Source organism: Carcharhinus amblyrhynchos, chromosome 5 (assembly GCF_965287045.1).
Source record: "Carcharhinus amblyrhynchos chromosome 5, sCarAmb.v2.hapA, whole genome shotgun sequence".
Classification (NCBI taxonomy): Eukaryota; Metazoa; Chordata; class Chondrichthyes; order Carcharhiniformes; family Carcharhinidae; genus Carcharhinus; species Carcharhinus amblyrhynchos.
Window position 1 is genome coordinate 5,840,227 of NC_137328.1, and position 14,005 is coordinate 5,854,231.

General features: G+C 44.9%; 1 protein-coding gene across 4 annotated transcripts in view; it reads left to right on the forward strand.

Annotated features, from left to right (window-relative positions):
• Positions 1 to 64: 64 nt before the first annotated feature.
• LOC145342865 (dnaJ homolog subfamily A member 1-like) overlaps positions 65 to 14,005 on the forward strand; it is a 28,315-nt gene continuing 14,374 nt past the window's right edge. The window contains exon 1 of one of the 4 annotated variants that reach the window (XM_080188400.1): positions 65 to 148. The gene's annotated coding sequence lies outside the window, so the exon portion shown is untranslated. Of the gene's footprint in view, positions 149 to 10,196; positions 10,430 to 10,959; positions 11,072 to 14,005 lie in introns of those variants that run through there. The other 3 variants (XM_080188401.1, XM_080188399.1, XM_080188398.1) reach the window with 3 other exon arrangements.

Consider the following 14,005-nt stretch of genomic DNA (forward strand, 5'->3'; position numbering starts at 1 on the left):
ATTGTGCCGGTTGGCGCATGTGTGCGGCGGAGAAGTGAAGCCGCGCGGCCGCCATCTTGGTATGGCGGGACCTTGCTGAAAGTTGGCCAATGTCCGGCCTTTCACCATCCAGTCAAAAGGCAACCGACCCAGGATCCAGGCAGGTGAAGTGAGTTTGTCGAAATTCTGTTCGAAATCTTCCCATTTCTCTCTTCTCCACGCTTTCACACATAATACTTTGTTTCACAAGATAGGCACAGATGAAAATGCCTTAGAACTATTATTCCAACAGTACAGATAAAGGCTATTCAGCCCATCGAGCCTGCACCGACTTTCTGAAAGATCATCTTACCCAGGCCCTTTTCTCCTCCTCATCCCATAACCTTGTGCATTTACTATAGCTAATCCATCTAACCTACACAGCTTTAGAGACTAAGGGGCAATTTACCATAGCTACTCCACCTAACCTGCACATTTTTGGACTGTGGGAGGAAACACACACAGACATGGGGAGAATGTATAAATTCCACATAGACAGACACCCAGGGCCAGTATTGAACCCAGGTGCTGTGAGCCAGCAACGCTAACCAGCATCCCATTTGTGATGATACTGTGTTATTTTGATATATTCTGTGTTTAAGGTAGGGTTGCTTTAAGAGGAAGTGTTTTGTTACCAGGTAAACGTGCAGCAGATGCTAAGAATGCAGGCTGATAATTGATTTTACCTAGGAATGTGTTTCTTCGTAGAGCTAATAGACCTTTTGTTTATTTAGGTTGTCCTGAGATTTAAGACTAGATTTGCAGAATCATGTGGTAAATGGGGGAGCAAAGTTTGCAGGAAAGTAATGCTATTTTCAGTTTCATTTCAAAACTAAAGGGAGTTGGAGCCTAAGCTGCCAGAAGAAACAGGTCTCTTGCTCTCTCTCTTCCCATAGAAGCTCTCTTCTAAAAGCTCCTAAGGCTGGTAACTTAAGACAAGCAAGTAAACATGTGTTTTGCTAACTAAATTTAAAGAAGAATTTAAGACTATAAGAAGAATATTGTTTGAATTGATAGGTTAGTTAAGAATTGTATCTTGTCATGTTTAAGGTTAAGCTTTTTTTTAAAATTTAGTTTATTTATTAGTATCACAAGTAGGCTTACATTAACACTGCAATTACATTTCTATGAAAGTCCCCTGGTTGCCACATTTTGGTGCCTGTTCAGGAACACTGAGGGAGAATTTAGCATAGCCAGTGCACCTAACCAGCGTGTTTTTTGGACTGTGGAAGGAAACCAGAGCACCCAGAGGAAACCCACACAGACATGGGAAAAATGTGCAAACTCTGCACAATGACCCAAACTGGGAATTGAATCTGGGTCCCTGGCGCTGTGAGCAGCAGTGCTAATCACTCTGCCACCCATTTTGTTTGTTATAGTTAAACTGAGTCATTAAATAAAGTTTGTTCTGATTAAAGCTTCCCAGTTTGTTAATAAAATCAAGCCTGGTTTGAAACATCTTAACCTCACACTAGTGCCAAAATAGAAAATTGTTGGGGTCTAGTCTGGCTTCATAGGGTACCAGATCAGAAACCATAAGGTAAACTAATACACCTTATCAAGCTTCGCCCAGAAAGGTCCTAAAGTAGCTCCTTTTTGCCATTCTCAAATGATTGTTTAGCAGAGGATCAGGCACAGAGGGTTCTACCTGTTATAGGTTTGAAATCAATTCATGGACCCTCAGGCTCCCTGTGATCTTTCCCTAGCTTTCCACCTTCCTTTCAACCAGCCACACAACCTTAGATGATTGGTCTGATTTTGGCTTCTTATGCATCCCCAATTTTAATTGCTCCATCAAATTACTATGTCTTCATTTGCCTAGGGCTCGAGCTCTGGAATTCCCTTCCCAGACCACTCCATCTCCCTATTTAATATTCCTTTTTAAGTTGCTCCTTAAAATCTAACTCTTTGGTCAAGTTTTTGGTCATCCGACCTATCATTTTGTCATGTGGCTCTGTTTTATAATGCATCTGTAAAGCATTTTGGGACCTTTCATTATGTTAAAGGTGCTAGGCAAATTAAAGTTGGCATATTTCATTACTTTGTGATAAGACAAGTGTTATCACATAAATACAAGTTCTCCTTCTGCACCATTCTTTCTCTGTCTGTGCTGCATCTGCTCTAATGATGTAAACATTCTTACCAGTGCTCTTGATGTCTCTCCTTTTCATCAACTGAGGATTCCCCCCCCCATCCAGCATTGTTACCAAGGTAATTGAATGTTCCATTTCTCACACTGCTATTCTTTCCCTTTCCCCATCATCCCAGAACCATGACGGGGTTCTCCTTGTCCTCAGCTCCACCGCCGTTGCCCCACCCCACTCCACATTCAACGAATCACCTCATGATTTCCATCACCCCACCAGAGATACCTTCTCTTTCCCATTTCAACAGGGACTATTTTCTTTCCACAGCTCAGTTACCCTAAAATCCCTTCCCTTCCCATTAGCACCTTTCCATGTAATTACTGACAGTGTAATACTTACCCTTTTGCCTCCTCACTCACCATCCATAGCCCTGATCATTTCTTCCATGTGAAACAGCTATTTGCTTAGTACTTATTTCAATTTCATATTCTGGTATTGTATCTATTGCCAATTATCAAGTGTCCCAAATATGATCATGCTGACTGTATTCCAATTGTAACTTGATTAGATTAAGGCTGGGAATTTTCCTTTCGACCAGAGTCTTTTCTCTGAAGGATCATTTTTAATGCTGGATTGTCTCCAATGATTTGAGCAGCCAAGTGATTATCTGGATGCTTTGCTAATTATTAGGAGATTCCCCATCCAAATTCCTTCAAAGTAGCATACCTACTGAGCCTGTGTGGACATGTTGGCTCCACTTCATGACCTTGGAATGTAGAAGGTATGGTGATGCAAATGTGAAACCATCTTTGATAATGATTATAAGTCATTGAAATGCGATTTGAGTCTTTATAAAAATTCAATTAATAATTTGCAGCCTATAAATTGATAGTCATTTGTTTCCATAAAGTATGATTTCACAACTCTAGCACACACAAAGATGGTTATAGTTGTTGGGGGTCAATTCACAGCTGTAGGATACAACTGCAAGGATTCCTCAGGGTAGGGTCCTTGGCTCTCCCATCTTCAGCTACTTCATCAATAACCTTTCCTCCACCATAAGGTCAGATGTGAGGATAAAAGCAAATTACTGCGGATGCTGGAATCTGAAACCAAAAGAGAAAATGCTGGAATATCTCAGCAGGTCTGGCAGCATCTGTGAGAGAAAAGAGCTGACGTTTCGAGTGCAGACGACCCTTTGTCAAAGCTAAAAGGCATAGAAAGTGGAAGATATTTATACTGTGGTTGGGTGGGTGGAAATTAAAGATGTCATATCCACAAAAACAAGAGGAAAGGCTGCTAATGTCAGTCCATAGAGAGAATAGAAGGTGCAAAAGACAGGGGAATGGCAGGGAAGCTTAATTCAGGGGTAAAATGTGGAGGGGGATGTGTGGGAGAGAGGTAAAGTTGAGAAAATAGGGGAAGGAAAGCAGGAAGAAAATAGGGGGAAAGAGTGGGAGGGGTAGAAAAGTAAAATACCTTTCCCTCTTTTTCTCAATTTTACCTCTCCCCCACATCTTCATCTGTCACAGTTTACTCACTCACCTAATGAAGGGGCAACACTCTGAAAACTCATAATTCCAAATAAACCTGTTGGACTTTAACCTGGTGTTCTGAGACTTCTTAGCGTGAAATAAAACAGACTTGTACAACATTCAAACTCAATTTAATAAGTGACAAGTAACAAAGCAGCCCATTTGATCATTACTCTATCAACTACCTTAAACATTCACTCCCTCCATCATCAATACACAGAATATGGTACACATCAAGGTTTCAATGATGGCACTTCAGCCTCTAGCACCTAAAAGGACAAGCAAGCTGGCAAATGGAGACACCACCTCATGCAAATTTCCCTCCTACCTCACTTGGAAACATATTGCTATTCCTTCATTGTCACTGGATCAAAAATTCTGGAACTCCATAATGTAATTCTGGGTGTGCCTATACCAGATGGGTAATTAGGGATGAGATATAAATGCTGCCCTTGCCAGCGATGCCTTCATCCAGTGATTGTTTATCTCTCCTGTATAACTCATTTTTGTTCTGATAATGATATTACAGACACTGTACAAAGGCAAAAGTGTTCAATCTTCCCTCAGAACACAATGGCTTTCAGAGCTGTCCATGCTACTGTTTTGTTTCATAAAGTCAAATTAACCCAAATGCTGGAAATTGAAACCATAAACAGAAAATGCTGGAAACACTCAGCATGCCAGTACAGTATCTACGGAGAATAATAAGTAGTTACTGTTTCAGCTACGTTACCTTTCGTTAGAAAGATGAAAATGTTTGCTCTGTAGAAAGGCACTGTACCTGAAATATTAGCCCTGCAACTCTCCATGGATGTTACACAACATTTACTAAGTGGTTTCAGCATTTTCTGTCTTTGTTTCACATGTTTTGTTTATCTAGTGCTTATTGATACTGGCTGGGACAGCTTTAATCAGTAATAAAGACAGAAAATGCTGGAACCCTTAACAGATCAACCAATATCTGTGGCCCTAGAAACATCTAACATTTCCCAGCTGGCAACCTATAAGAACATAGGAAATAGGAGCAGGAGTAGGCCATCTAGCCCTTCGAGCCTGCCCCGCCATTCAATAAGATCATGGCTGATCTGTCGTGGCTCAGTTCCACATTCCCGCCCTCTCCCCATAACCCTTAATCCCCTCTCTTATCAAAAACCCATCAACCCGCGTCTTAAAAATATTTAGCGAGGCAGCCTCCACCACTTCAACGGGCAGAGAATTCCAGAGATTCACCACCCTTTGAGTGAAGAAGTTCCTCCTCAACTCCGTTCTAAACCGCCCCCCCTTTATCTTGAGGCTGTGCCCCCTAGTCCTACTGTCTTTTTTGAGCGGGAAGAGTCTCTCCACCTCTATCCTATCCATCCCATTCATCATCTTATACGTCTCAATGAGATCTCCCCTCATTCTTCTAAACTCTAACGAGTACAAGCCTAGTTTATTCAGCCTCTCCTCATAGCTCAACTCCGGTATCAGCCTAGTAAACCTCCTCTGCACTCCCTCCAAGGCCAAAATATCTTTGCGCAGGTGCGGCGCCCAAAACTGCACACAGTACTCCAGCTGCGGCCTCACCAATGCCCTATACAGCTGCAGCAAGACCTCCCTACTTTTATATTCAATCCCCCTCGCTAATCAGAACTTGAAGCAGTCAACTTCCTAAGGAAAGAACTGTTTTGATTTTATTATTGTCACATGTATTGGTGAAAGGTATTGTTTCTTACGCACAACAAAACATACTGTTCACAGAGTACATAGGGGAGAAGTAAAGGGTGCAGAGTGTAGTGTTGCAATCATAGCTAGGGTGAAGAGAACAATCAACTTAATATAAAGTAGGTTCATTTGAAAGCCCATTTGAAAGCAGCAGGGAAGAAGCTGTTCTTGAGTCACTTGGTACGTGATCTCAGACTTTTCTGTTCTTCCTGACAAAAGAAGGTGGAAGAGAGAATGCCCGGGATGTGTGGGGTCCTTGATAATGCTGGCTGCGGGAAGTGTAGACAGATTCAATTGATAGACAATTGGATTGTGTGATGAACTGGACTACATTGGCTATGTAAGAGATTTAGGAGACAGGTGATCAAACATAAGTAAAGTTCATTTATTCGTCACAAGTAAGACTTACATTAACACAGCAATGAAGTTACTGTGAAATTCCTCTAGTCGTCACAGTTTGGCACCTGTTCGGGCAATGCACCTAACTAGCATGTCTTTCAGAATGTGGGAGGAAACCTGCGCAGATACAGGGAGAACGTGCAAACTCCACACAGACAGTGACCCAAGCCGGAAATCAAACCTGGGTGTAGACAGGGCTTTAAACTAATTGGGGGGGGGGGGGGGGGGGGGGGTAGGTGACATTACGGGGTCGAAAGTTAAGGAGAGGGTACAGGTAAGGGTAGAGGCCGAGGATGTCCCAATAATAGAGGGAGTAGGGGGCGTGAGTATGGTTGGTGGCGTTACGGCAAATAGGGTCCAGGTGAAGGCTGGGATGAAGGCACTTTATCTGAATGCACGAAGCATTCGGAATAAAGTGGATGAGCTGGTGGCGCAGATCGGCACAAATGGATATGATCTGGTGGCCATTACAGAGACGTGGCTGCAAGGTGACAGGGACTGGGAGCTGAATGTCCAGGGGTATCAAGTGTTTAGGAAGGATAGGTGGGAGGAAAAAGGGGGGGGTGTAGCTCTGCTGATTAAAGACAGCATCAGGGTGGTAGCAAGGGATGATATTGGAGCCAAGGAGCAGAAAGTGGAATCGTTGTGGGTAGAGATTAGGAACAGCAAAGGGAGGAAGACGCTGGTGGGTGTCGTCTATAGGCCCCTGAATAATGATCTGGAGGTGGGGTGGGCTGTTAACGTGCAAATATGTGCGGCATGCAGGAATGGGACGGCCGTAGTTATGGGGGATTTCAATCTACATATAGATTGGTCGACCCATGTTGGACGCGGTGGGCTCGAGGAGGAGTTCTTGGAATGCTGCCGGGATAGTTTCCTGGAACAGTGTGTGTTGGAGCCGACGAGGGAGCGAGCTATCTTGGATCTGGTGTTATGTAATGAGGTGGGTAGAATTAGGGACCTTGTGGTGAAGGATCCTCTTGGGGAGAGCGATCATTGTATGGTGGAGTTTCTGGTGCAGATGGAGGAGGAGAAAGTGGGTTCCCGGACACGTGTCCTTTGTTTGAACAGAGGGGAGTACGGTAGGATGAGAGAAGAATTGGCGAATGTGGACTGGGGGAGCGCGTTGGAAGGTATGTCTGCTGAGGAGCAGTGGAGGATTTTTAAGGAGATCTTTCTTGGTGCTCAGCAGAAATTTATTCCGATGGTCAAAAAGGACCGTAGGAGGAGAGGTAATAAGCCGTGGATAACGAAGGAGGTGAAGGAAAGTGTTAAATTAAAAGCGGAGGCGTTTAGAGTAGCTAAGAGTAGTGGGCAAGAAGAGGATTGGGAGAGGTTTAAATGTTAACAAAGATTGACAAAGAAGTTGATAAAGAAGGGTAGGAGAAACTATGAAGCTGGGCTAGCGCTTAATATAAAAAAGGATAGCAAGAGTTTTTATAAATATATAAAAAGGAAGAGGCTGGCTAGGGTGAACGTTGGTCCCTTAGAGGATGAGAAGGGGGACTTAGTGGTAGGGGATGGGGATATGGCTGAGGTCTTGAATAACTTTTTTGTTTCTGTCTTCACAGAGGACATGCCGTTGTTTAAGAAGGGTGCCAGGCAAAAGGCAGGGAATTATAGGCCGGTTAGTTTAACGTCTGTTGTAGGTAAAATGTTAGAATCCGTCATCAAGGAGGAAATAGCGAGGCATCTTGAGAGAAAGTGCTTGATAGAGCAGACGCAGCACGGTTTCGTTAAAGGGAAGTCGTGTCTGACAAATTTACTGGAGTTCTATGAGGATGTGTCTAGGGCGGTGGATAGAGGAGAGCCGGTGGATGTGGTCTTTCTTGATTTTCAGAAGGCGTTTGACAAGGTACCTCACAAGAGGTTATTGCAGAAGGTCAGGGGACATGGAGTTGGGGGTAGGGTGTTAGCGTGGATAGAGGATTGGTTGTCAAATAGGAGGCAGAGAGTGGGGGTCAACGGGTGCTATTCGGATTGGCGGATGGTGACTAGTGGAGTGCCCCAGGGGTCGGTGCTGGGGCCTCAGCTATTTACCATTTATATAGATGATCTGGAGGAGGGAACCGAGTGTAGGGTGTTGAAATTTGCTGATGACACCAAGATTGGTGGAATGGCAAATTGTGCGGAGGGTGTGGAGAGTCTGCAGAAGGATCTAGATAGGCTGGGCGAATGGGCCAGGAAATGGCAAATGGAATTTAATGTTGGCAAGTGCGAGGTGGTCCACTTTGGTAGGAATAATGGTAGGAAGGGTTATTACTTAAGTGGCGAAAAACTGCAGCAGGCGGCGGTGCAGAGGGACCTCGGGGTCCTTGTGCATGAGTCACAAAAACCCAGCTTGCAGGTGCAGCAGGTGGTCAGGAAGGCGAATGGGATGCTGGCCTTCATAGCGAGGGGGATTGAATATAAAAGTAGGGAGGTCTTGCTGCGGCTGTATAGGGCATTGGTGAGGCTGCAGCTGGAGCACTGTGTGCAGTTTTGGGCGCCATACTTACGCAAGGATATTTTGGCCTTGGAGGGAGTGCAGAGGAGGTTTACTAGGCTGATGCTGGAGTTGAGGGGGTTGAGCTATGAGGAGAGGCTGAATAAACTAGGCTTGTACTCGTTAGAGTTTAGAAGAATGAGGGAGATCTCATTGAGACGTATAAGATGATGAATGGGATGGATAGGATAGAGGTGGAGAGACTCTTCCAGCTCAGAAAGGATAGTAGGACTAGGGGGCACAGCCTCAAGATAAAGGGGGGGGGGGTTTTAGAACGGAGTTGAGGAGGAACTTCTTCACTCAAAGGGTGGTGAATCTCTGGAATTCTCTGCCCGTTGAAGTGGTGGAGGCTACCTCGCTAAATATTTTTAAGACGCGGGTTGATGGGTTTTTGATAAGAGAGGGGATTAAAGGTTATATGGGGAGAGGGCGGGAATGTGGAACTGAGCCACGACAGATCAGCCATGATCTTATTGAATGGCGGGGCAGGCTCGAAGGGCTAGATGGCCTACTCCTGCTCCTATTTCTTATGTTCTTATGTCCCTGCTGCTGTGAAGCAGCAGTGCTACCCACTCTGCTACCGTGCCCACCTGCACAGGGAAAGATACGAAAAAAATAAGTGGAAAGTAAATATCTTACGTCTATACAGCTCTTGCACAACCTCAGGATAACCCAAAGCACTGATCTGAATGAAAAGTGGCATCCAGTTTATACACAGTGAACCTCCCCAAACAGAAAGTGTGATCTTTCTAGATCACACTAGAAACTAGATGGCTAGTTAATTCAAGTGATTTTCATTGAAGGATACATATTGATGATGACACCAGGGCGATTTCTTCTATTTGTCAAGATAGTGAAACAGAATCTTTTGCATCTACTCAGTGGCATGGGTTGGCTATCAGTTTAACATTTTTCCTCAGTACTGCATTAGGCAGAGGATCAGTCTGGATTTCTGTGCTGAGATCTAGAGTTGTGGTGGTGTATTGTGTGTGACTCGAGCCTGCCAATCTTACTGACTCAGAAACGTACATAGAACGTTACAAATCTTACTGACTCAGAAACATACATAGAATCTTACTGAGACAGGGAGGCTGCCCTGAACTTAACAGCTCAGTGTGTGTTGTATTGTGAGTAACAATATACCTGGAGGTTACATCATATGATTTGCCCATATTCTTTTGCCATTTGTTGACCAACACTTATGCCAATTGAAAGAAAAATAATTTACCCTGTTCATTGAATCATAGAATCCCTGCAGTGCAGAAGAGACCATTCGGCCCATAAAGCCTGAACCTATTCTCTGACAAGGTATCTTACCCAGGCCCTGACTTTGCCCAATTCCTGTAACCCCATCTTTTTACCATGGCTAATGCATCTAACTTATAAATTTTGAGACAGTAAGGGGGAATTTAGCTTTGCTAATGTACCTAACCAGCACGTCTTTGGACTATGGAGAAAACTGGAGCACCCACGTAGACACGGGGAGAACATGCAAACTCTACAGTGACTAAAGCTGGAACTGAACCTGGGTCCCTGACGCAGTGATACAGCAATGCCATCCTGAATGATGCTCGACTGTTAGCCAAACAACTTTCCTCTCTCCTCCATTTCCAGTATGTTTATAAATGGCAAACTGTTTAAAGAAAATGACAAAAAAACTATTTTATAACGTCCCTGATTCTCCAGGGTTGCACACAGCAGAATGATTTCAAGATGGCATGGAGCGTGGTGACTTTTTGCAAGTTGTGCTCGGTGTACCCTCTAATTCTTTTACATTTGTCTATGCTTATAAAACTCTATTCTAACTTTTTAAACTATCTAACAATGAGTAAGCTGATCTTTCTCTCCACCCTAGCTATGACTACTACATTCTGCATCTTTTCCTTTCCTTATTTATTCGTCACAAGTAGGCTTACATTAACACTGCAGTGAAGTTATTGTGAAAATCTGGCACCTGTTTAGGTACACTGAGGGAGAATTTAGCACTACCAATATACCTAACCGACACATCTTTCGGACTGTGGGAGGAAACCAAACATCTGGAGGAAATCCATGCCAACAACGTACAAATTCCACACACTGACCCAAGATGGGAATTGAACCCACGTCCTTGTTGTTGTGAGGCAGCAGTGCGAACTTCTGTGCCACTGTGCTGCTCCCATGGCATCTTCTCTGTGTAGTATGCTATGATTATATAGCAGGTAGGAAACAATATTTTTCACTGTATACTAATACATGTGACAATAATGAATCAAACCAGTATCCTGGGGTTTGATTCAAAGGACTGAATGACCAACTCTTAATTCTATTTTCTATGATGTGGAGATGCCAGTCTTGGACTGGGGTGAGTACAGTAAGAAGTCTCACAACACCAGGTTAAAGTTCAACAGTTCATTGGGCAGCATAAACTTTCAGAGCGCTGATCCTTCATCAGGTGAGTGAAGAATTGTGTTTACAAACAGGATATATATATTTTTTTTCTGTGTTGGTCTTCAATTGCTGGAGACTCCAGATCAACCTGAAGGATTGCCAACGGGGTTGGGGGAGAGGAGGACGAAAGCAAACTACCTCCTGCTTTCGGCGGTGCGGGACGTGTTATGCGAGTTTCCAGAAGGTTCTGGATGGATGGGATTGTGCTGCAATGATGTAGAGGGGGAGGGTGAAGTTGCCATTTTGAGTGCCCGCTGCTCCCGCGCATGCTCAGTAACGGGATCCCAGCATTTCCGGGCCGGTGACGTCGGCGCGCGGCTGCGTGGCGGGGACCCGGATGAGCCGGCACAGTGCAGAATTTTCTAGAAGCGAGCCGGCGCCTCCACATCCTCTGGCTGCGAGCGGGCTCTGAGGTAAGTGGCAGCCGCCGGGCAGACCCGCTGACAGGACAGTGCCCGCGAAAAATGATCTGTAATCTCCGTCAGTGGGGAATTCATTTCACGGAATGAGTAGGGGAGGGAGAGGGAAATATTATTTTATATTTTTCAAGTAATATTTCCGTCGAGGCAATTCCGGCACCCTCGGAGGTGGGGGAGGGAGAGGTGGTTCTTTAACAAAAGTATTTTTAAAACTGTAGTTATAGTTTTTGATGGGAATTGTTCGTTATTTTTATCCGCTGGGGAGACAATAGCTGCGTTGCGGTTTTTTTTCCCTCTGCCGGTTTAGGCGCCGCCGGTTCCGATCTAAAATTAAATAGATTTAGACCCGCTCGCTTCCATCTGATCTCCAGTCCTGTCAGTTTTTGGGCTGTTGGATGGACTGTATCCCGGGGAAAGCCGCTATCGAGTGGAGATAGCGCTCTCCCCCCTGTGTGATTGAGACACGCGGACCCCTTCTCCCCGCTCCCCATCCGGCCGGCCGCTGCGTCAGTTCCGGCAGCCCGTCACGTGAACGAGTGCCCACGCCCCCTGTGTTGGGTGGGACCCAATCTCATGGCCCTTGTTGGGTGAATCACCACTGAGCCCATTCTCAAAGCTGAATCCACTCCACCACCTGCCTCTCAATAATATCTCTACGGTGCAGGGGAGACCATTGGGCTCATCGAGTCTGCATTGACTTTTGGACAGAGCATCTTACCCAGGCTCTATCCCCATAACCCCATGCAATTGCCCCACTACTCTTCTCCTCCTCTTCCCCCCCCCCCCCCCCCCCAAACCTTTGGGCACTATTGGACAATTTACCATGGCTAATGCACCTAATCTCATCTCATAACCTAACCGACTTAAGAACAGCTTCTTCCCTGCTGCTGTCAGACCATGGAATGGACTTACCCTGCGTTAAGTTGATCTTTCTCTGCACCCTAGCTATGGCTGTAACGCATTCAGCACTTTCTTTCTCTACAAACGGTATGCTTTGTATAGCATGCAAGAAATAATCCTTTTCATTGTTAATATGTGACAGTAAATCAAATCAAAAATCATCTTTGGGCTATGGGAGGAAACTGGAGAACCCAGAGGAGTTGCACACAGACTGCAAACTCCACGCAGTCACCCAAGGTTAGCAATCAAACTCTGGGCCAGGGTGCTGAGGGAGCAGTGCCTGGTGGGGATCCAACTTTGTGCCCCCTGTTGAGTGGGGTGAGAGAATCACCACTGAGCCCATCCTCAAAGCTGAAAAAAAACCCTTTTACAGGATAGTACCCTGACTGTGCAGGAGGAGACCATTTGGCTCATTGAGTCTGCACTGACCCTTGGACAGAACATCTTACCCAGGCCCTAACCCAGTGCATTCACTCCACTACTCCTCCCCAATCTTTGGGCACTAACAGGCAATTTACTGTGACCAGTGCACCTAACCTGCACATCTTTGGACTGTGGGGGGCGGCGGGGAGGACCAGAGCACCCGGAGGAAACCCATGCAGACATACACAGACTGTGCAAACTCCACACAGTCACCCAAGATTAGAAATTGAACCCTGGCTCCTGGTGCCGAGGCAGCAGTACTAACCATATCACCCCTAAATGAGCATTTGTTGCCCTTTTGCAATCTCTTCCTGCTGTGTTGTCCCCTTCCAAATCTTTCTTCTTTCTTGGTATTTCATGTTTGAATTTCTCCAATCATGGTTTCCATCTGTGTCACAGTACCAAAATGGCTTGTATAAAAGTCACAAATGACAGGTAAATTATTCCTTCTAGTCTTCTGTGCCACAGCTGAAGTCTTTGACGTAGTTGATCACAGCTTCTCCCTGTGCATTTCCATTATTCAGCACAGTGAAATTGAACTCACCTGATTCAATCCTTATCTGTCTAACTGTAGTCCATGTCATGTGTAATGTCTTCACTAGCTGTTCCTGCACTGTTATTTCTGGTGTCCTCCAAAAATCTGTCTTTTCCCTCCTCCCATTCTTCATGTCCATTCTGTCTTCAGTAACATCATCCTGAAATACTCAGCAGTTCTGACAGCACTTATGGAGAGGGAACAGAGCTAACATCTTGAGTCTGGATGATCCTTTGTCACTGACAATGGGTCATCTAGATGCAAAACGTTAATTCTGTTCTCTCTCCACAGATGTTAAGGTTTTCCAGAATTTTCTGTTTTTGTTTCAGATTCCAGCATCTGCAATAAACACTTGGTTTTCACATGTATACTGACCCAATACAACTCTATTTCACCACTCTCTCTGACCTCTCTACTTTTCTGTAAGGCTGTTTGTCCAACATCTGTAAGTATTGGCTGTGCAGAAGTTTCCCTCAAATGAAAATATTGGAAAGACCGAAGCCATTGTCTTTGGTCTCCATCATAAAACCCACTTACTGGCTCCATCCTTCTTGGTGGTAACCGAGGCTGAACTACACTGTTTACAAGATTGGTGTCATATGTCACCCCAAGATGAGCTTCTAACCACATATCTGTGGCCATCAGCAAAACCATCTACTTCAAACTTGGGGCATCGCCAAACTTTGCTTTTGACTCATCTGCCTCTGAACCCGTCATCCATGCCTTTGTCACATCTAGATTTGACTATTCCAGCCTTGCTGGCTTCCCACGTTTTACTTTCCATAGACTTGAGGTCATCCAAAACCATCCTGCCTGTGTCCTAACTTGCACCAAGTCCTGTTCACCCCATGCTTACTGACCTACACTGGTTCTCAGCTAAGCAACAGCCTGATTTTAAAATTCTCATCCCTGTTTATAAACACTCCATGGCCTTGCACCTCCCTATCTGTAATTTCCTTGCGACCTCTTGAGAATTCTGATAGTTTAATTGTGCTACCATTGGTGGCTGTGTCTTCGGCTACCAAGGCCCCAGGCTCTGGAATTCCTCCCCTAACATCTTTTTATCCAAG